Source organism: Mandrillus leucophaeus, unplaced genomic scaffold (genome assembly GCF_000951045.1).
Source record: "Mandrillus leucophaeus isolate KB7577 unplaced genomic scaffold, Mleu.le_1.0 Scaffold903, whole genome shotgun sequence".
Classification (NCBI taxonomy): Eukaryota; Metazoa; Chordata; class Mammalia; order Primates; family Cercopithecidae; genus Mandrillus; species Mandrillus leucophaeus.
The window spans coordinates 563,538-589,438 of NW_012109842.1; the positions used below are offsets into that span (position 1 = coordinate 563,538).

The 25,901-nt window shown below is 36.6% G+C and overlaps 1 protein-coding gene across 2 annotated transcripts in view; it reads left to right on the forward strand.

Moving 5' to 3' along the window:
- Positions 1-25,901, forward strand: part of L3MBTL4 (l(3)mbt-like 4 (Drosophila)) — a 465,654-nt gene that overhangs the window by 78,065 nt on the left and 361,688 nt on the right. The window lies entirely within an intron of this gene.

A 25,901-nucleotide genomic window follows, 5' to 3' on the forward strand; every position in this document is an offset into this window, starting at 1 on the left:
GTGATCCGCCCATCTCGGCCTCCCAAAGTGCTGGGATTACAGGCTTGAGCCACCGCGCCTGGCTGGATCTTTTTATAAAAAAAATTTCAGTTACTCTTTGTTTTTGGATTGGAGAATTTACATTGAAATTTAAAATAATTATTGATAGACGAGGACTTACTATAAGTATTTCAGTAATTGTTTTTTTTTTCACTGTTCTGTAGTTTATTTATTTGTTCCTTTCTTCCTCTGTTGCCATCTCCTTTTGTTAATGATTTTTTTTGTGGTAGTATGTTTTGATTCCTTAGTCTTTCTCTTTTATATACCTAACACATCAGTTTTCTTTGTGGTTACCACAGGCTCACATAAAACACTTATAAGTTACAACAGTCTATTTTAAGCTGGTAACAACTGATAACAGTTCGATTGCATTAAAAAACTCTATACATTTACTTCACCCCAGAATATTTTATGTTTTTGGTGTCACAATTTACAACCTTTTTCCTTTTTTAATATGATAAATCTATCTTTATTGCATTCAGACATTTTACAACTTTTTATATTGCATATCCATTAACAAATTTTGTAGCTATAATTATTTTTAATACTTTTGCCTTTTAACTTTTATACTAGAGTAAAAGTGATTTATTCACCTTCATTATAGTATTAAAGTATTCTGAATTTGATTATGTGCTTACCTTTACCAGCGAGGTTGATACTTTCTTATGTTTTCACATTGCTAATTAGTGTCCTTTTGTTTAAACTTTGAAGAACTCTTTTAACATTTCTTGTAAGGCAAATCTAGTGATGATGAACTCCCACAGCTTTTGTTTTTCTGGGAAAGAGTTTCTGTCTCCATTTCTTAAGAACACCTTTTGTTGTATTTTTAGTTGACTCCTTTTCTCTTTCAGCACTTTGAATATATATCATCCCATTCTCTCTTGAAGTGCAAGGTTTCTGCTGATAAATTCATTCACAGTCTTACAGTGTTTCCCTTGTATGTGATGAGTTGCTTTTCTCTTACTACTTTCAAACTTCTTTTTTGTTTTTCATTTTTGACAATTTGATTATAATGTGTCTTGGTGGAGACATTTTTATATTCTGCCATTTGAGGTTCTTTGGACTTCCTGGTTCTTAGTGTTCATTTCCCTCCAAGATTTGGGAAGTTTTCTGTCTTAATTTTTAAACTAACTTTGCTTTCTCTTTGTCCCTCTTCTCCTTCTCTGCTTCTTCTAGGACTCCTATAATTTTTATATTTGTCCACATGATGTTGTTCCATAAGTCCTGTAGACTTTCTTTATTCTTTTTCATTCTTGTTTTATTTTTATTCCTCTAATTTTAAATAACCTGTCTTTGAGTTCACTGATTCTTTTTTCTGCTTGATTGAGTCTGCCATTGAAGCTCTTAGTTGAATTTTTCAGTTCAGGTGTTGTATTCTTCATTTCCAAAATTTATGTTTGGTTCTTTTTAAAGGTGTGTATCTTCTTGTTAAACCTCTAACTTTGCTTATGCATTGTTTCCCTTATGTAATTTAGTTTTCTATCATTTTTTTTCTGTTGTGGCTCACTGAGTTTTATTAAAGATAATTACTTTGAATTCTTTGTTGGGCAATTCATAGGTATCCATTTTTTTTAAGATCAGTCTCTGGAGCTTTATTTTGTTCTTTTGGTAGTATTGCATGTTTTTGATTCTTTGTTTTCCTAGAAGCATTGTGTTGTTTCTTTGCATTTGAATAAGGAGTCACCTCTTCCAGCCTTTACTGACTGGCTTCAAGAGAGGAAGACCTTCACCAGTGAGCTTGTCACTGGTGAGACCTTTGTTAGTGAGACTCTCTACATTTTGGAGGTCTTGAGACCTTATCAATGGATGCCCATACTTTACTGCTCTTGTTTCTTCTTATAGGAGAAGTCTTAGGATTGTGTGCCTTTTTCTGATCCCACAATGCCAGGCCTGGAATGAAGGCCTCCTATTTATTTTCCCTAGTGCAGTGACCTGATGTGTTCAGATCACACACATTATCTCAATCTAGCAGAGTTGGATTGGCTGCTAAGATCTGCACCTACTGTTGAGATGTGTGTGCTATCTGCAAGGGGTTCATGTGCATCATTGTGGGGACCTATAGGAGACTGTGCTTGGGGATGTGTGGGGCACAGGCCATTGGGGGAGTATAATGTGCTAGTGGTATGGGTCAACTGGTTGCAAGGGTCCACAGGAGAGTCATTTTGAGGAATTTGTCAGTGAGTCTCTTAGTGGAGTTTGCTAGCTGATTGGCAGGATCCATGGCTGGCTGTTGTGATCTGTGCACTGGTTGCAGTGAGCCCCTGCCCCTTTGCCATGCTCTCAGCTATCCCCAGATGATGCTGTTGTACTGATCACTTCAGTATGCTGGGTGAGCAAGACAGAAGTGGGCCTGCTAGACAGCATCCCACAAGGCTGGGGAAGGTGGGTGCTCACTTTGCTCTTTGTTTCCCCTGTGGGAGAAATTCTGTGCCAAGGAGGCTTCTCTTGGTACTGAGCTGTGCCACCTTGGGGGAAGAGTGATGTGGATAATGTGAAATTGCTTTTCACCCTTTTTAATGCATCCACTCTCAGATTTTTTTTGCTTCATCAAGCTGCTAGAAACTTAGTTAGACTCTGGGGTTCTCACAAAGTTATTTTTGTTTGTGGATAGTTGCCAAAATTGGTGTTTTTGTGGTAGTATGGGGGCTGGCATTTGCTATTCTGCCACCTTGCTTACATCCCTCCCTCTTTTTAAAAGGATTTTTAAAAAAGATGTTCATAAGAATTTGGTCTGTAGTTTTTTCATAATGTTCTTAGGTTTTTAGGCTATTGTTATTTTGGCCTCAAAATAGATTGAGAAGGTTAATCCTTTTTCTGTTCTCTGGAAGAATATGAGCTTTGTGTTATTTTTAAACAAATATTTGGAAGAATTCACTAGTGAAGCTCTCTGGGCTTGGAGATTTCTTTATAGAAAGGTTTTAATAAGAACTTCAATTTATTTTATAGACAAAGTAGAATTCAGATTTTTAACATTTTCTTGATTTGATATTTCATTTTAAAGAAATTATATTCTATAATTTAATTTTTCAGATTAGTGAGAAGTTGTTTATGATGTTTTTCTACGTCTTTAATATATGTGTGATCTGTACTCATATCCTTCCTTTCCCTGCCTGATATTGTCAGTTTGTATTTTCTTTTCTTTTGCTTTTTGTCTTGCCTTGAGTTTGTCACTTTTATTAATATTTTTAAAGAATAAACTTTTGGCGTTGTCTATTGTGCATTTTATTTCCATTCCATTGATATTTTCTCTTTTAAAAAATTATTTTCTTTTTAAAAAACTTTCCTTGTATTTGATTTTCTGTTCCTTTTCTAGCTTATGATGATAATCCATTTAAGGCTATACCTTCTTTCTAAGCACTAGATTTAGCTGCATCTCACAAATTATGGTTTATCATATCTGAATTATTCAGTTCAAGCTATTTTCACATTTCTGTTGTGATTTGTTCTTTGATTATTTTGATAGTAGAAGCATTCAATTTCCAAGCAGTTGAGGATTTTCTGTTAAATGTTTCTTATTGGTTTCTTGCTTAATTACATTGTATTTAGAGAATATTTTTTGAATGACTATAATTAAACTTTTTTGAAGTTTGCTTTATGACCTGGCATACATAGTCAGTTTTGGTAAATGTTTCAAGTGCTTTTGAAATACATTTTAAAATTATCTTTGTTGGTGCGTTGTTGTATACATGGTCAAATTTGTGAACTGCATCATTTAGCCCTAATGATTTGATGTTTGGGTCAGTGGTAGGGGTGGATTTTGGTTGTTTTATAAGCTACTGATAGTGGTAAGTCTCCAATATATTTGTGGGTTTGTTCATTTCTCCCTTTAGCAGTCAATTTTTGCTTTACATGTTTTGAAATTCTGTTAATGAGTACACACCAATAGAGAATTCTTATTTTTTCATAAGGGATCATTGCTTTTATACTTATGAGGTGTTCTTTTAAAAAATATCTGGTAATATTTCTTGCCTTACAGTCTAGATTTTCTTATATTAGTATCGTTTTATCAGTCTTTTAAAAAGTTAGTTTTTTTCATGGTAAGTCTTTTTATGTTAAAACATATTTTTCAAGTCTTTTATGTCTTTATATTTAAAGCATTTCTCCTGTAGGTAAACAAGTTTACTGTTTAGGTTTCTAACATCCACTCTGATAATTTTGTTTTTTTAATTTGAGTATTTAACTCCTTCACATTTAATAAAATTGATGACCTTTGTTCATATTTGTCACCTACTCTTTGTCTTCTACTTGATACACTCTTTTGACCTGATATTTATCTATTTTTTACTGGCCTTTGTGCTTACTATAATGATTAGACATGTCTATCCTTTCTTTATAATTATAGGAAACAATTTGTTGCTTAATTTCCTTCTTTTTCCTTAGAAAATGTCAATTTAATTTTCCTTGTCATCTTTTGTATTATTATTGATATGGATATTAATTCTAGACATAAATATAACTCAGGATCCAATATTATTCTATATCAGTATTGAGTTATGTTTACCCACATGTTTGCCTTTGTTGTTTTCATTTCTTTTTGCATTTCTGTGTTCTGTTGGGGATCATTTTTCTTCTACCTGAAGAACTCTTCTCTCCTCTCCACCATCCATTTTCCTTCTTTCTCTCCTTCTCCTCCTCCTCCTCCTCCTTTTTTCTTCTCTCCTCCTCACCCTCCTCCTCTTTCTCCTCCATTTTCTTCTTCTTTTAGTATGATTGTTAAAGTTTTTATTTGTTCAAAAACATCTTCATTTCAATTTTTATTTTTAGAGAATATATTCATTGTTATAAAATTCTTGGCGAGGACTTGGGGTTTTTTTTGGTTTGTTTTAAAACACTTTAACAAGGCCATTCTATTGTCTTATGGCTTTCATTGTTCCCGTTAGAAGTCAGCTCTATGTCTTATTGTTGCTCATTGAAAGTAATGTATTCCCTTCTTCTTCCTCTCCATCCCATAGTACTTTTAAGATTTTTTGCTTTGTGTTTATGTTAGTACTCTTATTAGCATATGCTTATATTTGGATTTCTTTATTGTTATCTTACTTAGGGTTTATAGAGCTTCTTTCATTTAAGTAAACTAGTCATTGAACTTAAACATATATCTGTAAAAGTGCATCAAATATACGTGTTCAGTTTAGTGAGTTTTCACAAAGTAAATACATCTGTGTGTCCAGCAACTATATTAAAAACAGAACATTCCGAGTACTTTAGAAACCCTTTCTTAGTTACTATTTTCTGTAGATACTATTTTCTTTCTTTCTTTTTTTTTTGTTTGAAATGGAGTCTCGCTCTGTTGCCCAGGCTGGAGTGCAGTGGCGTGACCTCGGCTCACTGCAAGTTCTGCCTCCCAGGTTCACGCCATTCTCCCGCCTCAGCTTCCCGAGTATTTGGGACTACGGGCATCTGCCACCATGCCCGGCTAATTTTTGTTTTGTTTTGTTTTGTTTTCTTTTGTTTTTGTATTTTTAGTAGAGATGGGGTTTCACCATATTAGCCAGAATGGTCTTGATCTCCTGACTTCATGATCCGCCCACCTTGGCCTTGCTGGGATTACAGGTGTGAGCCACCTTGCCCAGCCCTATAGATACTATTTTCTAAAGGTAATAGGTGTCTTGACTTCCCATGCTTTAGGTTAGTTTTGCCTGTTATTGAACTTTATATAAATAGAGTTGTATGGTATGCATCCCTTCAAGTCAACATAATATTTGTGGTATTTATCCATGTAGATACATGTAGTTATAGTTTGTTTATTCTCATTACTATACATTGCTTTTCATTCTGTTTAATGACTGTATCATAATTTATCCATTCTTCTCTTGATGAACATTTTGTTATTATAAGTACACTGCGAACATTCCTATGTGTCTTTTGTTTAATACTTGTATGCATTTCCATACTAGGAATGTTGGTGAGAGTCTATTGTTTGTTGGTGTTTTTCTCAGTTTTGGAAATTTTTTTGGCATTTTTCCCTTCAAAGATCAATTCTATAGTTTTCTCGTTTTTTTTTTCCTTTTTGGGATCCCAATTACGTTTTATGTCTTTTTATTGTGACCTATATATTTTATGTTCCTTTTCTGTCCTTTTTATTCTTCCTCTCTGTTTAGTTTGGATATGTTCTACTGACTTCTTATTCAGATTACCGCAATGTCAGTCTGACGTTAAACCCATCTATCAATGAGTTTCAGATATTGTATTTTCCAGTTCTAGAATTTCCATTTGGTTCTTTTTACATATTCCAGATATCTGGTGAAAAATACTATCTTTCATTAATTTAATTTAATTTTCTTTAATTTTCTTGAACATAATTATTTTAAGGTCTTTGGTATTAGCTCTAATATCTGCATCACCTATGGGTCTATTCTAGTTTTAGGTCATATTATCTTACGTCTTACTATGCCTAGTAATTTTTTATTGAATGCTAGGCTTTGAGTATAAAAAGTTATAGAGGTTGTAAATGTTACAAATTGATATTATTTTCCTCTAGAGAGGGTTCACCCTGTTTTCTGCAAGGCAGATGAACTGGGGGATGTATCACCTTAATCTAGCTGAGGTGAAGTTAGGTTACAGTTTCTGTAAGCCTCAGTCTATCTCTGGTTGGACCTTATTCCTCAAGCATTCCCATCCACAAATTTGCTGAGAATTCTGTTGCGTTCACTTCCTCTCCTTGTTGAGTTTTCAGTGTTGATCTTTAGTCTTCACAGTACTATGTGACTGGTAGAAAAACTCTACTTTGCATTATAATGTTTATGGCTTAGATTTTTTGCTTACCTTGCTGAATGTCAGAGTAATACTGTTCATGTGTTTGAGAGTCTTCAAGTCTCCAGTTCTGATCTTCTGGCCTCCTAAGATCACGTAAGCTCTGCCATGGTCCTTTACCTGTGTAAACATAACCAGGAAAAATGTCATATATTGACAACTTACCTCTCTGAGTTTCTCTTGTTTTTTTTTTGGTTTTGGGTAATCTTACACTTTCTAGTTCTTATTTCTTTCATAGCTCTCCAATGCCTTTATTAGTTTAGTATTTTATGTAGTCTCTTTTGTCATTCAAGAAAGTATTGGTTAGTCTGCCTGAAAGTATTACATCCTACTCAGATGCCCTCAAAGAATGTTTATTTGCAAACTTAAACAGTTTTTAGAAGCACTTGACATCATAGGGCTGGCCTGTGACTACTTGTGACCTTTCTTTTGAGCCATTAGCTACTAGATTTGATTTAATACATGAGTTAAGGAATTAAGCAGTGACTACATACAGCTTGTATTAGTCCGTTTTCATACTGCTATAAAGATACTACCTGAGACTGGGTAATTTATAAACAAACGAGGTTTAATCGACTCACGGTTCCTCATGGCTGGGGAGGCCTCAGGAGACTTAAAATCCTGGTGGAAGGAGAAGCAGGCACCTTCTTCACAAGATGGCAGAAGAGAGTGTGAGCGTGTGAAGGAGGAATTGTCAGACGCTTATAAAACCATCAGATCTCGTGAGAATTCACTCACTATCAGAACAGCATGGGGGAAACTGCCCCCATGATCCAATCACCTCCCACCAGGTCCCTCCCTTGACATGTGGAGGATTAGGAAGATTACAGTTCGAGATGACATTTGGGTGGGAACACAGAGCCAAACCATATCACAGTTGTTCAAAGAATAACCCAGATTTGATAGGTGATCTTTAATGCATATCATTAGAGCAAAGAAGCATGCATTATTTTTAGTTTGTCAATTGATTTTAGAGTAGTCATGACAATCTAATACCCATAAAATTAGTGTGCTGTGATAGCATATTATTTTTATCTCTAAAAGAGCAGTTGAGGCCAGGCGCAGTGGCTCACGCCTTTAATCCCAGCACTTTGGGAGGCTGAGGCGGGCGGATCACCTGAGGTCAGGAGTTCGAGACCAGGCTGGCCAATGTGGTGAAACCCTGTCTCTACTAAAAATGCAAAAATTAGCTGGGCGTGGTGGCGTGGTGGCGGGTGCCTGAATCCCAGCTGCTCGGGAGGCTGAGTAGGACAATTGCTTTAACCTAGGAGATGGAGGTTGCAGTGAGCCGAGATTGTGCCACTGCACTGCAGCCTGTGTGACAGAGCAAGACTCCATCTCAAAAAGTAAAAAATAAAAATAAAAAAAAAAAGAGAGCAATTGATTTCTGAGACCCTTGATACCTTAGAAAGACAAATTTTGGAGAGACAAAGGTAAACCATTAATGGTTCAAGAGAGGTCTTGGTACATGCTTTTCTTCGTGTTGCTAGAGTTATATTTTTCTTTCAGTGATTTTGGACATGTATAAAGGGGACATTTCAGAAATATGTTTAATGATCTTATTTAAATCCAGACACAGATTTGACAGAGGAAAGATAAAAATACATAATTATCAACAGAGATTTAAAATTACATGGGCAATATGGTAAGGAAATCAGCTCATATCTTTTTGGGAATCACAAAGAAATCTCCTTACCCCCAAACAAACTATATCTTTCATAAACTAGAAGGTAGATTTGCTATGTATGACATTCCTGTAAAAATCACTGTGTTTCCTCCACTAAACTACTGCCTGTAAGCTACTTCATTATTTTAAGGACCACTAGTAAGAAAAAACAATGACAGTTAAACAATTATATTTTGATGTTTTTAATCATGAAGAATGTATGTTCCTTTTTGAAGGAACTCCCCTTTACTTTTAAAACATATTTTATCATCAGTTTGTACATATTTAAGAGAAAATTATTAGTCTAATAAACTGGATTAAAAAAAAAAAAGTTGTCACCTTCCGAGTCTAAGTACTGAATCACTTTTGACTCAGAGTCATTGATGCCTGTGTTTTCCTGTACAGTATCACCCTTTGTGCCCTTGGGGGTGTTAATGTTGAATCATTTCTTAAGAGGGTGTTATAATATTGTCTCTGGGTTTTTCTTCCAAGCTATTGACATGCACTCTGCATGTGATGATATCACCAGATAGTTTACCTGACAACAACTGGGACTCCTGTTCCTTTTTCAAGTGGTCTTAAGTCATCCTTTGTTGACTTAAGCATCAAAAGGTTACAGATGTTCCGTCAAGCTGCCAAGAGGCACAGCCAAACCTGTGCTTAGGCAGGCAGTGATGACTACATAAGACCCACTACCTGTTTAGCAGCACTGCAAGACTATCTTGATTTCACATGTATCAAAATGTATAGAATGTGCTTTCTCAATCAAATATGGCATCGTTTGGAATGCTTTATGGCCACTTAATATCTGGCTACTTCATACAGATGTGTTCTATATTTCTGGATAGAACATAGATAGCACAGATATATGTAACTTCCTGCAGAGAGAATGGAGAGAAAGAATGAGTTTAGTGCACTTACTGGCATTAATATTTGATATTCAAGGGTTATGGGGAAGATCATTGTAACATTATTGAGTGACTAGGAACATAAAGAGACACAGAGACCTTGAAAGTTGATGACAGAAAAAAGATGTCTTGTTTCCATTGATTTGCCGGAGAGACGCTTGTGGTTGTTCTCATGGCTGGAGCTATGCTCCCAGTTATGTAAACACATATGTGTACATCTCTTCCCACCACACCTGCATCCTGCTTCTCCATGCTAATCTTATTCATAAACAATTAGGTTTTTTATTTTTTCGTTTAGATGGAGTCTCACTTTGTCGCCAGGCTGGAGTGCAGTGGCGCAATCTTGGCTCACTGCAACCTCCACCTCCCGGGTTCAAGCGATTCTCCTACTTCAGCCTCCTGAGTAGCCGGGACTACAGGCATGCGCCACCACGCCCGGCTAATTTTTGTATTGTTAGTAGAGACGGGGTTTCACCCTGTTGGCCAGGATGGTTTCAATCTCTTGACCTCGTGATCTGCCCACCTCAGTCTCCCAAAGTGCTGGGATTACAGACATGAGCCACCATGCCCGGCCCAATTAGGTGTTTTTTTTTGTTTTTGTTTTTGTTTTTGTTTTTTTGGCACCAAAACCTTATCTCTTTTTGCTTTTTTGTTTTCTAAAACCCATTCATTATCATTATTATTGATTTCTACCTTTGAAAGTTTTGATACTTTTATTTTGTGGCAGCTCTTAATTTTCCTAAAATTTTAAATGCCATATTTTATTTTTACATTTTAACTGATTAAAAAGAATTTTGTTTTAACTTGTTTATAATTTTTGAGATCTTTTAAGGTACTTGGAAGAACTCTTAAGACATTACAGAATGCAAATGGCATTCACAAAGTAGGGTGTAGTTAATGAGTTAGAGTGACATTGGGATTACAGTCCCAATCTTTCTCAGGGTTTTAAATTGGAGAACTATTTAGAGAGCATCTATTCTCATGCTGTTGCCGCTGCTACTCTACTGCTGCTTTCCAGCTTTCAAAATTTTTATGAGTCTGGATTCTTCTAGTTACAAAGAACAGAAATGGCTGAACCAGAAAGGGAAGTTATTAGCTCACAAGACGGAGCAGTACTGCGGTGGAGTTGGACCAGTCATGGCTGACTCCAGTGGCTAGTCGCTCCCAACACTTGTCCCACCTTCCTCTGCATTGTCTTTGGTCTGAATGGACCTTTCTTTTACGTAGCAGCCCCTGCAGATCTAGGCTTACGTTCTATGAACCTAACAGTCCTAGATAAAGAGGTTCTTCTGCATAGTATTTCTGATAAGAATCCTAGAATTGAATCTCTTTGGTTTTGATTAGGTTATATATCCATCCCTGAACCAATGACTATGGCCAGGAGGGTGAATTTTATTGAATTGACTCTTTCTAAGTTACCTGCCTACCCTGGAACCATGTGACTCAGAATGAAGCTCCCCAAACTAAAAATCAGGTAGCTGGACAAAGAAAAAGGATGTGGGGCTGGCTAAACCGATAGGTTCTTCTTAACACATTGTATGCTCTGAGCAGAAGCCCAGTGGTCTTCAGAACATGCAAACGATTTGACTTATCTTAACCAAGAGAATAGTTAAAACTACAATAGGGAGTCTGAATTAGATTCAGCTCTGACTCGCTCAGGGCTTGTCGGGTAACATTATTTCCCTGCTTTCAAATTATGTCAGTTCAAGCCTGAAGGGTGAGAAGCTGATGACATGATATGAAGGCAGAATTTGAAGGTGGCAAAAGTCCTTTCCTGGGGGTCAGGAGTCCTGAGTGCTATTTTCAGCTCTGAGAACATAGGCCAGTGATTTTTCTGCTGGATTGTGAGCTCCTGGAGGTCAGGGACTGTGCTTAATCTTGCTTTTTATATTATTTCCTCCCTTTTTGTTTTTAAATCTCGCCTTGTCAATGTACTGTTGGATATATATTATCTTAATTTATCCTCCATGTATCTTCTGCTTGATAATTTTTAGCGCTTGATCTTCCTGTGATTTATTTTGGGTGATTGCCTCCAATATACCAGTTTTCACTTCTAAAAAGTAAACTTATTCGACATACCCACAGATGCTTTCATACTGTATTGTCCATTTTATTTCCAGATTTTGTGTTTACTTCTTTTTCAAATTTGCTCTTTTTAAAACAAAAAAAATTGAACAATGTTTTGTTCTTATCTTACCAAGTCTGTTTTTTTCACATATTTCATCAAGAGTTTATACATACTTGATTGTAACTTCCTCTAGGCTTTTTCTATTATGAAGACTTCTAGGGTATTCATGCTTCTGTTTGTTGCTTCTTATGACACTTAGGTTGGTGAGTTTCCTTGTGGGCTTTCTAGTTTTAGTCGAAGAGATTATCTTCAGTGAGACTTTTTTTTCATACTAGTTTTGAGAGCATCCCAGGTTGTTGAGGTATTGCTATGGGACAGTTTTACTATAATTGATTTGAGCTTTCTGCATTGCTGGATGGGGGGAATTGGACCTCCACACCTGTGTTTAGTACAAGCTTGGATCTCTGATCTCTAAGTGATTCTTGTTTCAACAGTGTTTTAGTGGGGTGGTCCTCCTCTGTGATACTGCCTAAGCCAGCGAGTGAAGGTTTATTAGTCCTTAATCAAAGATAGGACAACCTTTTGGATGATGGAGACACTTTCTAGCTCAAACCCATGCATTTAGCTTATGGCTTCAGTTTCTATCCCCCTATAGGAATGAAAAACAAAGCACTTAATATGTGTATCTGATTTAGTTCCTCAGTTGTTTTTTGTTTGTTTCTGACATTTCTGTTTTTTAATAATCCAGAACTCAGTTGTATGATATAAATAACTTTGCTGTATTTTCCCAATATTTCTTTTTTTCTCTGTATCTGCTCAGTTGACCTCTTGACCAGAAGTTACTTATTTTATATTTCTGTAGCCCCTAGTGTCTTGTGTTGCACAAAGTGGAAAATAATTAGATATAGATTTACAACATTTAAAATGTGTTTTAATGTTTAGTAACTGCAAAAATATTTTTTCTAGTTAGAGAGAAGAATTATAAGGCTAACAAGAAACCAGATCTGCTACATAGAAAGAAAGAAGCTTGAGTTTGTTTTATTGTCATATAAAGTGTTTGTAGTAGAAGTTTTAAAACACTTTCACAATATATGCATACTCTGGGAGGTAGAATCTTGACCCTCAAAGATGTCGGTATCCTGCTCCTTGGAACCTGTGAATATGTTATGTTGTATGGAAAGGTGGAAATAAGGTTGCCAGTGAAATTAAGGTTGCTGATCAGTTGACTTTAAGGGAGATATTCTGGATTTTCAGGTGGACCCATGTAGTCGCATACTTACTTTAAATGTGGAAGAGGGAAGCAGAAGAACCCGTGTCTGGGTGATATATCCTGAGAAGACTTGATAAGCCAATGCTGGCTTTGAAGACGGAGGAAGGGGTCATGAGCCAAGGAATGCTGGAAGCATCTGGAAGCTGCGAAAGGCAAGAAAATAGAGCCTCTGGACACACCCTTGGCAAAACCTTGATTTTTAGCCTAATGGGATCTATTTAGGACTTTTGACCTCCTTAACTGTAAGATAATAAATTTGTGTTGTTTCAGGCCACCAAGTTGGGGTAAGTTGTTACAGCAGCAATAGGAAATTAATTCATATACTCTGTGACCTGCGAGTTCCACTCCTAGGTATGGACTTAACAGAAATGTACTGAATGTATGTTTCAGCAAAATAAGTATAGTAGAATGTTTGAGTAGCATTTTTTGTAATATCCCAAAGCTGGAAATTACTCAAATACTCATCAGCAACCAAATGGATAAATGTGTTTTACACACTCTACAATACAAGAGTAACATCTGCATACAACAGTATGGATGGGTGTCACGAACATTATGTTAGTAAAAGAAATGAGACACAGAAAACGATGCATACTGATACGATTTGAATGTCTGTTCCCTCCATAACTCGTGTCGAAACTTAATCCCTAATATGGCAATATTGAGAGATGCACAGCCTTTAAAAGGCAAGAGCCTTGAATGGATTAATCCATTTGTGGAGTAACAGATCAATGGGTAAATGGATTAATGGGTTATCATGGGAGCGGAAGTGGTGGTTTCGTAAGAAGAGGAAGGAGACATGAGCCGACGTGCTCAGCCCCCTCACCATGTGACACCTATGGGCCTTGGGACTCTGTAGAGAGTTGCCACTTCAAGAAGGCCCTCACCAGATGTGTCCCATTCAACCTTGAACTTCTCAACCTCCATAAGTGTAAGAAATAAATTCTTTTTATTTATAAATTCTTTTTATGTGAAAATTAGTTTCATGTGTTACGTTATAAGCAACAGAAAATGGACAAAGACAAATACTCTGTAATTCCATTTGTAGAGTGCATAAAAAGAAACAGAAGGCCGGGCGCGGTGGCTCATGTAATCCCAGAAGGCCTCCGAGCACTTTGGGAGGCTGAGGCAGGCGGATCATGAGATCAGGAGATCGAGATCATCCTGGCTAACACGGTGAAACCCCGTCTCTACTAAAAATACAAAAAATTAGCCAGGCATGGTGGCAGGCGCCTGTAGTCCCAGCAACTCGGGAGGCTGAGGCAGGAGAATGGCATGAACCCGGGAGGCGGAGCTTGCCGTGAGCCGAGATTATGCCACTGCCCTCCAGCCTGGGCAACAGAGTGAGACTCTGCCTCAAAAAAAAAAAAAAAAAAGAAAGAAAGAAAAAAGAAAAGAAACAGAAGTCATCTATTGTGTTAGAAGATGGGACAACCATCAAGATTTGCCTTGATTGAAGTAGTGACCAAGGGGTACACATTCGTATGTTCTGTTTCTTGATTGGGATGCTAGTTACATGTGTTCAGTGCAGGAAAATTTATTGAGCCGTGCCCTAAGCTGTTATGCATTTTTCTGCATGTATGTTACACTTCAATGTTTAAAAAGAATATATGCCCAAACATCGTCCCATTTTCCAGCAGAGCCCTGCAGTGTATTCAGTGTGGGTGAGGCTATGATTTGCCTTGGTCTCCTTGCCAGCTAAGCTGGAGAGTCAGATCTAGAACTTGTGTGACTGGATGACTTTTCCACTACTTCATTCTGACTTCTCGCCTATCACTGTATCAGATTAGAGAAAGTTTCCGTGGTACCAGTTTTTGATTTGCTGAATGAAAATTCTAATTAATAAATTCACAAAGATCTAATGCTATCCTGATATGCTCCTAGTAGAGACATGTTCTAGCAACAAAATAGTTTGATTTTATTTCTGCATATAGTGTGTTTTCATGTCATTTAATGTAGTATGTCATTTTGGCAGCAGTGCTGGTTGTCATGATTCAAGTGCCAGTGTGTTAAAGATATTCCTGGAAGGCAATTTATTTTAACAGTGCTTAGTGGTGTGATATTAGGAACATTCAATTTTGGCAAGGTGTCAGAGAGGCATTTGTCGGGAAATCTGTTATAATGAGTATAGTCTGTCCTTCTCAATAAGCTATGAAGTAGTCTATTGTCTAAAATTTAGATTCCGGTTCTAGCTCTGCTACCAGCTAGTTACATGAGCTTAAGCAAGTCATTTATTTACACACATTCCCACTACCTGACAGTCAAATAAATATGTTAATATTACCCCTATGCATGAAACACATGCTTTGCCACTATAATGCAGCCAGGGGCAGCAGCAATATGCTTTTAGAAATGGAGCCATTAGGTAAGGTGTTAAATTTTGGAGACAGACAAATTTCAGCTTTGCTGTTACTGGCAGTGTCGCCTTGAGCTACTTCAGTGTAAAGGGGCCATTGCCAAGCTGCCCCCATGTGCTTGGCACACAGTAAAAACTTACTTAATACATGCAGTTACAGGGATGATGATAATTATGATTTGTTAAATGTCTTCATTGTTTTCTAAGGTTCTGAGCAAATGATTGCTGTTGAGGGAGTACGTAATGTGGTTACTTGGTGATGATATTCAGGGGCAAATGTGACCTCTAAAGAAGTAAATATGAGAACATATAAAATTCCTCCTATATGCTACCCCTAATGTTGAATTTTTGTTTTAAATATTCAAATATGTAGTGAAGTGTAGAGAGTAAGAAAATGAACCACTCTACGCTGGCTGTCCAGATTTAATCATCTCAGTATTTTGCCACACTTGCTTCTGCTGTTTGAAAGAAACAAAGCATTGCAATTACACTGGAAGTCTCCTGTCCCCAAACCTGTGTATCTTCACCCCTCCTGAGACGTAAGTGCTGTGCTGTCGGTTTCATTTTCAGCAGTGTTGTTGCATTTTAACCTGATGTGTGTGTGTGTGTGTATATCTGAAAGCAAACATTACATAAATGATGTATGGTATGTATCATCCTGCACCCTGTTCTTTTGATTCAAATATATTTTATAGAGTTATCTGTGATAGAATATATAGCACTGTAACTCATTTAAGTGCTGTATAATATTCCATTTTTAAATATATCACAATTTATTTGTTCATTTTCCTATTGATGGGTGTTTGGGTATTATCATATATTTCTTGTTACAGACAAAAGCCACAATAAACATTGTACCTTTTGCACATGTGCTAGAGGTTTTCTATCTATCTAGAAACAGCCAGGTTCTAGGCATGCATAGTTCCAGCCTTACTCAGCTTTATTAGATATTCCCAAGTGCTTCATCAAGTAGGTGTACCAATTTTCACCTCCTCAGCAGGATGTGAGAACTCCTGGTGCTTGCATCACACTCACTTCAACACTTGGTGAGCCTTACTTTTACCAGTCATATTCCTGGGTAGAGGAGGATATTTACGTTTAATATGCATTTCCCTGCTTTCTAGTAATAGTGTGTTTCTTTTCCTGTATTTATTATTTTTCCTTTTTCTAAGTGTTGCCTGTATTCTTTTACAGTTATTTTGCCCGGTACATAACTGAAAGATCATGTATTGTAGCTATTACAGTTAAATCAGTGTCATTGGGAGGAGTAGACAAATTAATGCACATACAATGCTTAATGTACTCTCTGTCCTATAGTAAGAAGAAGTTAATATTGCTGACGCCCCTGGAATGCCCAATAATGACATCAACAATAAAGATACTTATCAGTGGAACAGAACTTCAGACCTGGGCAACCATTCTACATTCCTCTTACATTGTATCCATGCAGTTGGATATGAAAAGTAAGCACCAGTAGATGATGACATCTCATAGCCCAGAGTGGGAAGCAGCCTTTCCTCCCCTACTCATTATCCATCTCTCTTGCTCATAGAACGCTGCTTTCCTTTAGGGGAATGATGAGAGAGGACTTAGGGTTTTCCAGGAGGCAGATCCTCCATTTCCCCATTGCTTTGTCCAAGAGTGCAGGAAGAAGATCTAAGACTGGTCAATTGGATGCTCTTTCCCAGGACTTCGGCTTGAGAGAGCGAGACTCTAGCAAGAAGGGAACAGGTATCAGTTCACTGATTCCAGGGGCGTCAGCAGTGAAAGAAATGGGGTGCCTTGCTGATCAGGCTGGTTTAGCCATGGGATGTTTGGTCTGCCATCTGCTTTCTTGACCCCTTTGTTTCTGTCTGCTCTTGAGTCTCCAAAGGTCATTATAGCACACAGTATGCTTTTGTGTCCATAGCTTGGCTCCCGCTTATAAGTGAGAACGTGTGGTATTTGGTTTTCCATTCCTGAGTTATGTCACTTAGAATAATGTCCTACAGCTCCATCCAAGTTGCTGCAAAAGACATTCGCTCATTCATTTTTATGGCTGAGTGGTATTCCATGGTGTATATATACCACATTTTATTTATTCACCCACTGAACAATGGTACTTAGGTTGGTTCCATATCTTTGCAATTGTGAATTGTGCTTTAATAAACAGTGTATATGTCTTTTTGATATGACTTCTTTTCCTTTGGGTAGATACCCAGTAGTGGGATTGCTGAATTGAATAGTAGATCTTTTAGTTTTTTTAAGAACTCTCTACAGTGTTGTCCATAGAGGTTGTATTAGCTTACATTTCTGCAAGCAGTGTATAAATGTCCTCTTTTTGCCACATCCACACCAACATCTATTGTTTTATGATTTTTTAAAATAATAGCCATTCTTGTAGGAGTAAGGTGATATCTCACTGTGGTTTTAATTTGCATTTTCCTGATGATTAATGTTGTTGAGCACTTTTTCGTATGTTTGTTGGCTGCCTTTTGAGAAATGTCTAATCATGTCATCTGCCCACTTTTTGATGGGATTATTTGTTTTTTTCTTGCTGACTTGTTTGTGTTCCTTGTAGATTCTGGATATTAGTCCTTTGTTGGATGCATAGTTTGCAAATATCTTCTCCTATTCTGTGAGTTATCTGTTTATTCTGTTGATTATGCCTTTTGCTGTACAGAAGCTTTTTTGTTTAATTAGGTCCTATTTATTTATTTTTGTTTTTGTTACATTTGCTTTTGGGGTTGTAGTCGTAAATTTTCTGCCTAGGCCAGTGTCTGCAAAAGATTTTCCAGGTTATGTTGTAGAATTTTCATGGCTTCAGGTTGTAGACTTAAGTCTTTGGTTATCTTTAGCTGATTTTTGTGTAAGGTGAGAGAGAGGGATCCTGTTTTGTTCTTCTACATGTGGCTATCCAGTTTTCTCAGCACCATTTATTAAATAGGGTGGCCCTTCCCCAGTTATGTTTTTGTATCCTTTGTTGGTTGTATTTGGCTTTATTTCTGGGTTCTCTATACTGTTACATTGGTCCGCATGCCTATTTTTATACCAGTACCATGCTGTTTGGGTAACTATAGCCTTTTAGTACAATTTGAAGTTCAGTAATGTGATACCTCTGGATTTATTATTTTTGCTTAGGGTTGCTTTGGTTATTTGGCCCCATTTTTGGTTTCATGTGAATTTTAGGATTGTTTTTACTAATTCTGTGAAAAATAATGTTGGTATTTAGGTAGGAATTACATTGAATTTGTAGAGTGTTTTGAGCAGTATGGTCATTTTTATGATATTGATCCTTCCAATTCATGAGCATGGGATGTGTTTCCATTTGTGTCATCTGTGATTTCTTTCAGCAGTGTTTTGTAGTTCTCTTCGTAGAGATCGTTCATCTCCTTGGTTGTGTGCAGCTATTGTAAAGGGGTTCGAGTTCCTGATTTGATTCTGCTTGGTCATTGTTGGTGTATAGCAGTGCTATTGACTTACATACCTTGATTTTGTAACCTGAGACTTTACTGCATTAATGTATCAAATCTAGGAGACTTTTGGAGAAGTCTTTAGGGTTTCTTAGATACACAGTCATTTGTTTTGATTTTGTCTCTTCCAGTTTGGATGCCCTTTATTTCTTCCTCTTGACTGATTGCTCTGGCTATGATTCCAATACTCTGTTGAGTAGAAGGGATGAAAGCGGGCATCCTTGTTTTATTTCTCAAGGATGAATGCTTTCAACTTTTCCCCATTTAGTATGATGTTGTCTGTAAATTTGTCATACATGGCTCTTGTTATTTTGAGGTGTGTCCATTCTACGTCTAGTTTGTTGAGGGTTTTTATCATAAAGGGATACTGGAGTTTTTGCAGTTTGTTTTTTCTGCCTATATTGAAATGATTATATGGCTTTTGTTTTTAATTCTGTTTATGTCATATATTACATTTATTAACTTGCATGTGTTAAACCATCCCTCCATTTCTGGAATAAAACCCACTTGTTCATGGTGTATTATCTTTTGACGTGCTGTTAGATTTGGTTAGCTAGTGTTTTGTTGAGGATGTTTGCATCTATGTTCATCAGGGATATTGATCTGCAGTTTTCTTTTCCTTTATTTATTTATTTTTTTAATATGCCCTTTCCTGGTTTTGGTATCAGTGTCACTGGCTTCCTAGAATGAGTTAGGAAGGATTTCCTCTTTCTCAGTCTTTCAGAATAATTTCAGTGGGTTTGGCACCAGTTCTTCAAACATCTGGTAAAATTCAGCTGTGAATTCATCTGGCTCTGTGCTTTTTTTTGTTGACATTTTAAATACTACTGATTCAAACTCATTGCTTGTTATTGGTCTGTTCAGGGTTTCTATTTCTTCCTGATTTAATCTAGGAGGTTGTATGTTTCTAGGAATTTATCCATTTCCTCTAGATTTTCTAATTTGTGTGCACAGAGGTGTTAATATAGTCTCAAATGATTTTATATATTTCTATGGTTTTTGTTGTAATAGTTTCATTTTCATTTCTAATTGAGGTTATTTGAATCTTTTCCTTTTTATGGTTAGTATTGCTGATAATGGTCTATCAATTTTGTTCATTTTTTCAAAGAAACAGCTTTTTGCTTCATTGACATTTTTTTTTTGCTGTTGTCTCTGTTTCACTTAGTTCTGCTCTGTTTGTTGTTCCTTTTCTTCTGCTAGCTTTGGGTTTACTTCTTCTTTCTGTAGTTCTTCGAGATGTGACATTAGGTTGTCAATTTGTGAACTTTCAGACTTTCTTATGGGCATTAACATTGTAAACTATACTCTTAGCATTACTTTTGCTATATCCCAGAGGTTTTAATAATCTGTGTCACTATTGTCACTCATGTCAAAGAATTTTAAAATTTCCATCTTGGTTTCATTGTTAACCCCAAAATAATTCATGGGCAGATTGTTTAATTTCCATGTATTTATATAGTTTTGAGGGTTCTTTTTTGAGTTAATTTCCAATTTTATTCTACTGTGGCCTGAAAAGATACTTAATATGATTTTAATATTTTAAAATGTATCAAGACTTGTTTTGTGGCCTATTATATGGTCTGTCTTGGAGAATGCTCCATATGCTGATGAGAAGAATGTATATTCTGCAGTTCTTTGGTAGAATGTTCTATAAATATATGTTAGGTTCATTTGTTCTGGCATGTAGTTTAATTCCATTGCTTCCTTGTTGACCTTCTGTCTCGATGGTCTGTCTAGTGCTGTCAGTGGAGTGTTGAAGTCCCCCAGTATTATTGTGTTGCTGTTCTATCTCATTTTTCTGGTCTGGTAGTAATTGTTTTATTAATCTGGGAGCTCCAGAGTTAGGTTCATATAAATTTAGGATTGTAATATCCTCTTGTTGGATTGATCCTTTTATTATTATATAATGACCTTCTTTGTTTTTTTTTTTTTTTAACTATTGTTGTTTGAAATTTTGTTTTATCTGACATAAGGATAGCAACTCCTGCTAGCTTTTGGTTTCCATTTGTGTGGAATATCTTTTTTCACCCCTTTACCTTGAATTTATATGAATTTTTACATATTAAGTGGGTTTCTTGAATATAGATACTTGGTTTGTGATTTTTCTATCCATTCTGCCAATCTGTATCTTTTAAGTGGAGCATTTACACCATTTACTTTCAACATTAATATTGAGATGTGAGGTCCTGTTCCAGTCCTTATATTAATTGTTACCTAGATGGTTTGTTTTCTCATTGTGTTGTTGTTTTATAGGCCCTGTGAGTTTTATGCTTTCAAGAGATTCTATTCTAGTGCATATTGAGCTTCTGTTTGAAGATTTATAACTCCTTTTAACATTTCTCATAAGGCTGGTCTGGTAATGACAAATTCCCTCGGCATTTGTTGGTCTGAAAATTACTTTATTTATCCTTCATTTATGAAACTTAGTTTTGCTGGATATAGTATTCTTGGCTCTCAGTTATTCTGTTTAAGGAGGCTAAAAATAAAATCCCAATTCCTTCTGGCTTTTAAGATTTCTGCCAAGAAGAATGCTGTTAGTTTGATAGATTTTTCTTTATATGTTACCTGTTGCATTTTGTCTCACTGCTCTTAGAATTCCTTCCTTCATGTTGATTAGATAGCTTGATGACTATATACCTTGGTGATGTTCTTTTTGCAGTGAGTCTCCCAGGAATTTTTTGAGCTTCTTGTGTCTGGACATCTAAATCTCTAGCAAGACCAGGGATGTATTCCTCTGTTATTCCATCAAATAATTTTTCTAAACATTTTGTTTTCTCTTCTCCTTCAGGAACACCAGTTATTTTTAGGGTTGGACCTTTTACATAATCCCAAATTCCTTGGAGAGTTTGTTAATTCTTTTTGATTTATTTTTTAAATTTTTGTCTGATCGGGTGAACAAAAGCCTTATCTTCGAGCTCTGAAATTTTTTCTTTTACTTGGTCTAGTCTGTTGTTAAAACTTTCCACTGCATTTTTTAACTCCCTAAGTGTGTCTTTCATTTCCAGATGTTCTGATTGGTTTTTCTTTAAAATATCTGTCTTTGTATAACATTTTTCATTTATATCTTGAATTGTTTTTTTCATTTCTTTATGTTGGTTTTCACCTTTCTCTGGCATCTGCTTGAGTAGCTTAGTAATCAGCCTTTTGAGTTTTTTATGTGGTATTTCAGAAGGATGTGACTTTCATGTTAATAGTTTATTATAGCCTAATTTGGCTCTTGGTGCTTTTAGTGCTCCGTAATTTGTATGGGTTCCTTGGTTACAGTGAATCTTTGTATTGTGGCTTTCTCAGATGCCTGTTGTAGCACCAATGTGCTCAGTGTGTGAACAAGTTCAGCATCTCCTGTGGGGTTGGAATGGCAGAGATCTCTTGAAGCTTATCTTGTTTCCCCACAGTGTGTATGTATGTATGTACATATGTATGTATGTATGTATGTATTTATTTTGTCCCAGTATTTTATTTTTTACTGGGTTGAATAGTTAAAGCTTCAGGCCAGTAGGGAAAGTATCCCTGGGTAGAAACTGGTTTTGACTAAAGCAGGTGGGTAAGTGCAGTACCCAATAGTGGGCAGATGTTCCAGCCTTGATAGAGGTGGCTGGGGGAGCTTTCAGTGAAAAACACGGAGGTCTTATCAGGGGGAAGGGTGGGAGCCACCTTATTTCTTCTGCTAGGCCAGCAGGAAAGTGATCCAACTCCCAGATGCACTCCTGACCCAATGTTCCAGCTATTCATATCAGACAGGCACCTGTTTTCATGTCTAGGAATGTTGATGTTCCAAGTATAGAGGAGTTGTGATTCCACTTCTTGTGCAAGCCTGAATCTGGAGGGCACTCCTACTGTGAGGATGCTGTCACCCTAAAGTGTTCCAGAAAGACTGTCTATAGATACACTCATGTCAGGCTCTTATAGGAGAAGCCCCAGCTGTGTTTGCAGTAATGGATAAGAGAGAAAAGAAGTCCCCTTCTCCAAGACCCTTCTTGAGCACCAGCATTGCACTCATGCCTCTGCTGAAAGAAACTTCCCACGAGCAGAATGTTCTGGGACTCAAGGCCTGGTATCCAGACTCTTTTGTCCCATGGGGTGTTCCCTTGATGTGGTGTACTTCCCCTTCCACTAGAAGTTGGAGTCCCTGAGAGCCAGACCACTGTTAACACTGCTATTCCTCTGGGTAGCCACCCCATGGGGCTGCCAAATTTCGGGCTGGTGCTGAAGATTATCTGCAAGGGGTCCAGTGATGTGACCTGTCCTTATGTCTCCCAGCAGTGGGCACCAGCACTAGCTCTGATGGGGGTGGCAGGGGAGTGACATAGACTCAGTGAGAGTAATGTAATTGTTTAGAAAATTCTGAGTTTCAGTCAACCTCTGTGATACCCTTTGGACCCTGAATCTTGGGACTTACCGTGCTATTCTCATAAAGTATTATGTAAGACTTATGGGTGCAGAATTAATATATAATTAACTATCAGTATTTTAAGATTCCAAAATAGGTAATAAAGGCAAAATTTTAAAAAAATGAGAGCAGGTGGCTACCATGACATAAGTAAAGTGACAATAAAGAGCCACTATGCAGATAGGCTCCACATGAGGGCCAGTGGTTCCCACAGGAAGTTTGTTGTCAGTTTCTGCCTTAAATCATGTATGTTTTACGTGATTTATGTTTTACATGTTTTACATGTTTGTATGTAGCAGGGATTTGGCTAGTGTACTGAGTGGTTAAGTTTCAGATAACTAAACTTATAATATAGTTACAAAAGCTACAGCATAGTATGGTGTTCAAAGATGGACCCCAGAATTCTACTGTCTGGCTACTTGTCTGTTATATAACCTTGGACAAGTTACTTAACCCCTTGGTGTTTCCTCTTCTGTGAAATGAGGGCGACAGTGGTACACATATTGTTGGGCTGTCATAAGTATTAATTGAAAGTGTATGTGTAGAGGGCTGATAGCTCTGCCTGGTACATTAGTACTCAAGTAATGTTAGCTATTATTAATGCCATTAAGAAGGATCAATAATTCACGCATAAGTTATCAAAATTCATTCACTTGTAATCATTTATTAATAATTCATTCACTTGTAATCATTTATTAATTTATTCAAACATTATGTATTATTAACATCAAGTATTAACCAGATGAATAAATTCTAGGCTGGCAATATCTTTGAAATAGTGGGAAATCAGTACAGTGATCAGAAATTTGTATTCGATATTTTGGTGATAAACTCATTTAAGATCTGCGCAGTGTCCTAGAACCACCAGAAATGTTCTTTCACCATGCATGTTGTTAGACCTATTGTCCCTCCTGTGAACACCCAGGCCACTCGGTCATTTTTTAATGGCATGTGTTACATTTCTTATTAATTTATGTATGTTTCTTACCCATATGGTACCATATGATTTATTGTTTAAACTGGGATATTTTGGGGAGTGAAAGCAGTGCTGTTAATCCTTATGCCAGGATGAGTGGCAGAAGGCAGACGTACCTTGGGTTATCCAGGACATATGGCTGCTATACTTATCTCCCTTCAGAGGGTGTGTGATTAATCGGCTTCATATTCCTCAAGGTACCTGTAACTATACTGGTGATTAATAGATGATCAATAAAATGTTTTTGAAAGAATTACCAAATAGGACCTGGACATAGACAGATAGTGAATTATTTTAGTTATTTATAGACTCTTTCCATTTGAAATATTCAGATGCTTTCTAAGTATCAGTCTAATTTATCTCCTTAGTATTTGGCAACATGCAGACAGAGAATTCTACTATGAAGGGAAATTAAACTCATTTAGAGGATTAAATTGAAAAATTAGTACACTATTTTCAATTTTTACACAGAAACACAAAACATTTATATATAGTTATCTATGTTGTTTTTTTAAAATCTAAAACACTATTTAGAAGCTTCTCTAATTAAAATCACTGAACATCACCTTGTCTATGTTAGGTGGTGCTTGGGCACTGTCACAAAGCCAGGGGACACTGAGTGCAGCTTAGTGTAGTTGGTACATGCCTTTACTTACCCTGGATAATGTGTTTCCTTGATGTGTTTTATAATTTGATATTATTCTCTTTTTTTACTCCAAAAACTTTATATATGTTTTCAAAGCTCAGCAAGGAGACACGTGGCTGATGTGACATTTGGGGCTTCCTGGGAGTAGGTCATATATCATGGACAATCAGAGTAATCCGTGCATTTTGATACCATGCCAAGGACATTAAGTTAGGTTTATTTCAAAAGAAATGTCCTATTCGGTTGGGTAGAATATGTTCTTTGCATTGACATTATAAAGGATTATACAAAATCTCTCTTTAAGCCTGTTTTTCTGTGTGTTAGACTATCTGTCTATCATCTATCTGTCTGTCTATCTGTCCATCCATCCTTCCATCCATCCATCTGTCGTCCATCTGTATGTCATTCGTCTCCTATGTATTTAATGGTATCTTGTATTTGATTCCCTTTTTGTCTGGCAGCAAAATCTTATATGGATTGTTCGGTGACTTTTATATTTTTGCTTTATTATTTCTAAATCCAGAGGAAATTCATTATTACCAAATTGTATGTTGAAATTTCTCCTCAAAGTATAAAAACTTTCATTTTTTCCCCCGATATAAAATAATGTGAATTCAGGCTTTCTTGCTGTTTTAAACAAAGCAAGGTTATTGAGATAATTGCCAGAGATTAGCAAGGCAGATCATTTTGATTGTGAGGAGAAAAATGTCAGTAGCCAGATGATTTCAGTTTGACAAGCCGTGGGGTATTATTTGTCGTGAAAGGCAGGACAGCCTTGGCAGTGCTTGTGTCTTGTGCAATAATACTTTGCTACAGGCATCAAGTCTATGCTGTTCATTTGCATAGATGTTCAGAGAATTACCAGAAGCTAGGCATGAAAAATTGTATTTACATTCTTCAAAATGAATGTAATGTTATTGAATTTAGTACATAAGTGCCTGTCTTAAGAACATAAATATCATCTGACTAGAAGCAAAAGGATATGTGGAAAGGAAGTTTTTTTTTGTTTATTTTTTTGTTTTGTATATTAAAGAAAAAGGGAAAGGAATTAATTTTGAGAACTGTGCTCACTGTAGTCATACAGCATTATAAAAGATAATGTATGGATCAAGAACTAATATTCACTGGATTTAAGGGCTTGAGGCTTCTCTGTAATTCAGAGAGATATGTTTATGTAGTTGAAGTCAATAAACACATATTGAGAGACTGCTGTGAGCCAGGTAATATCTAGACAGTGGAAAATAAGAATCAGTAATTCACAGTCCTTGTCATCAGGATGCTTACAGGCTCATAAAGGGAGGCATATCTGCAAACAAAAACTACAATAAAGGTATACACAAGAAATGCAATATAGAAAAGACACACTTGGTTTACTTGGAG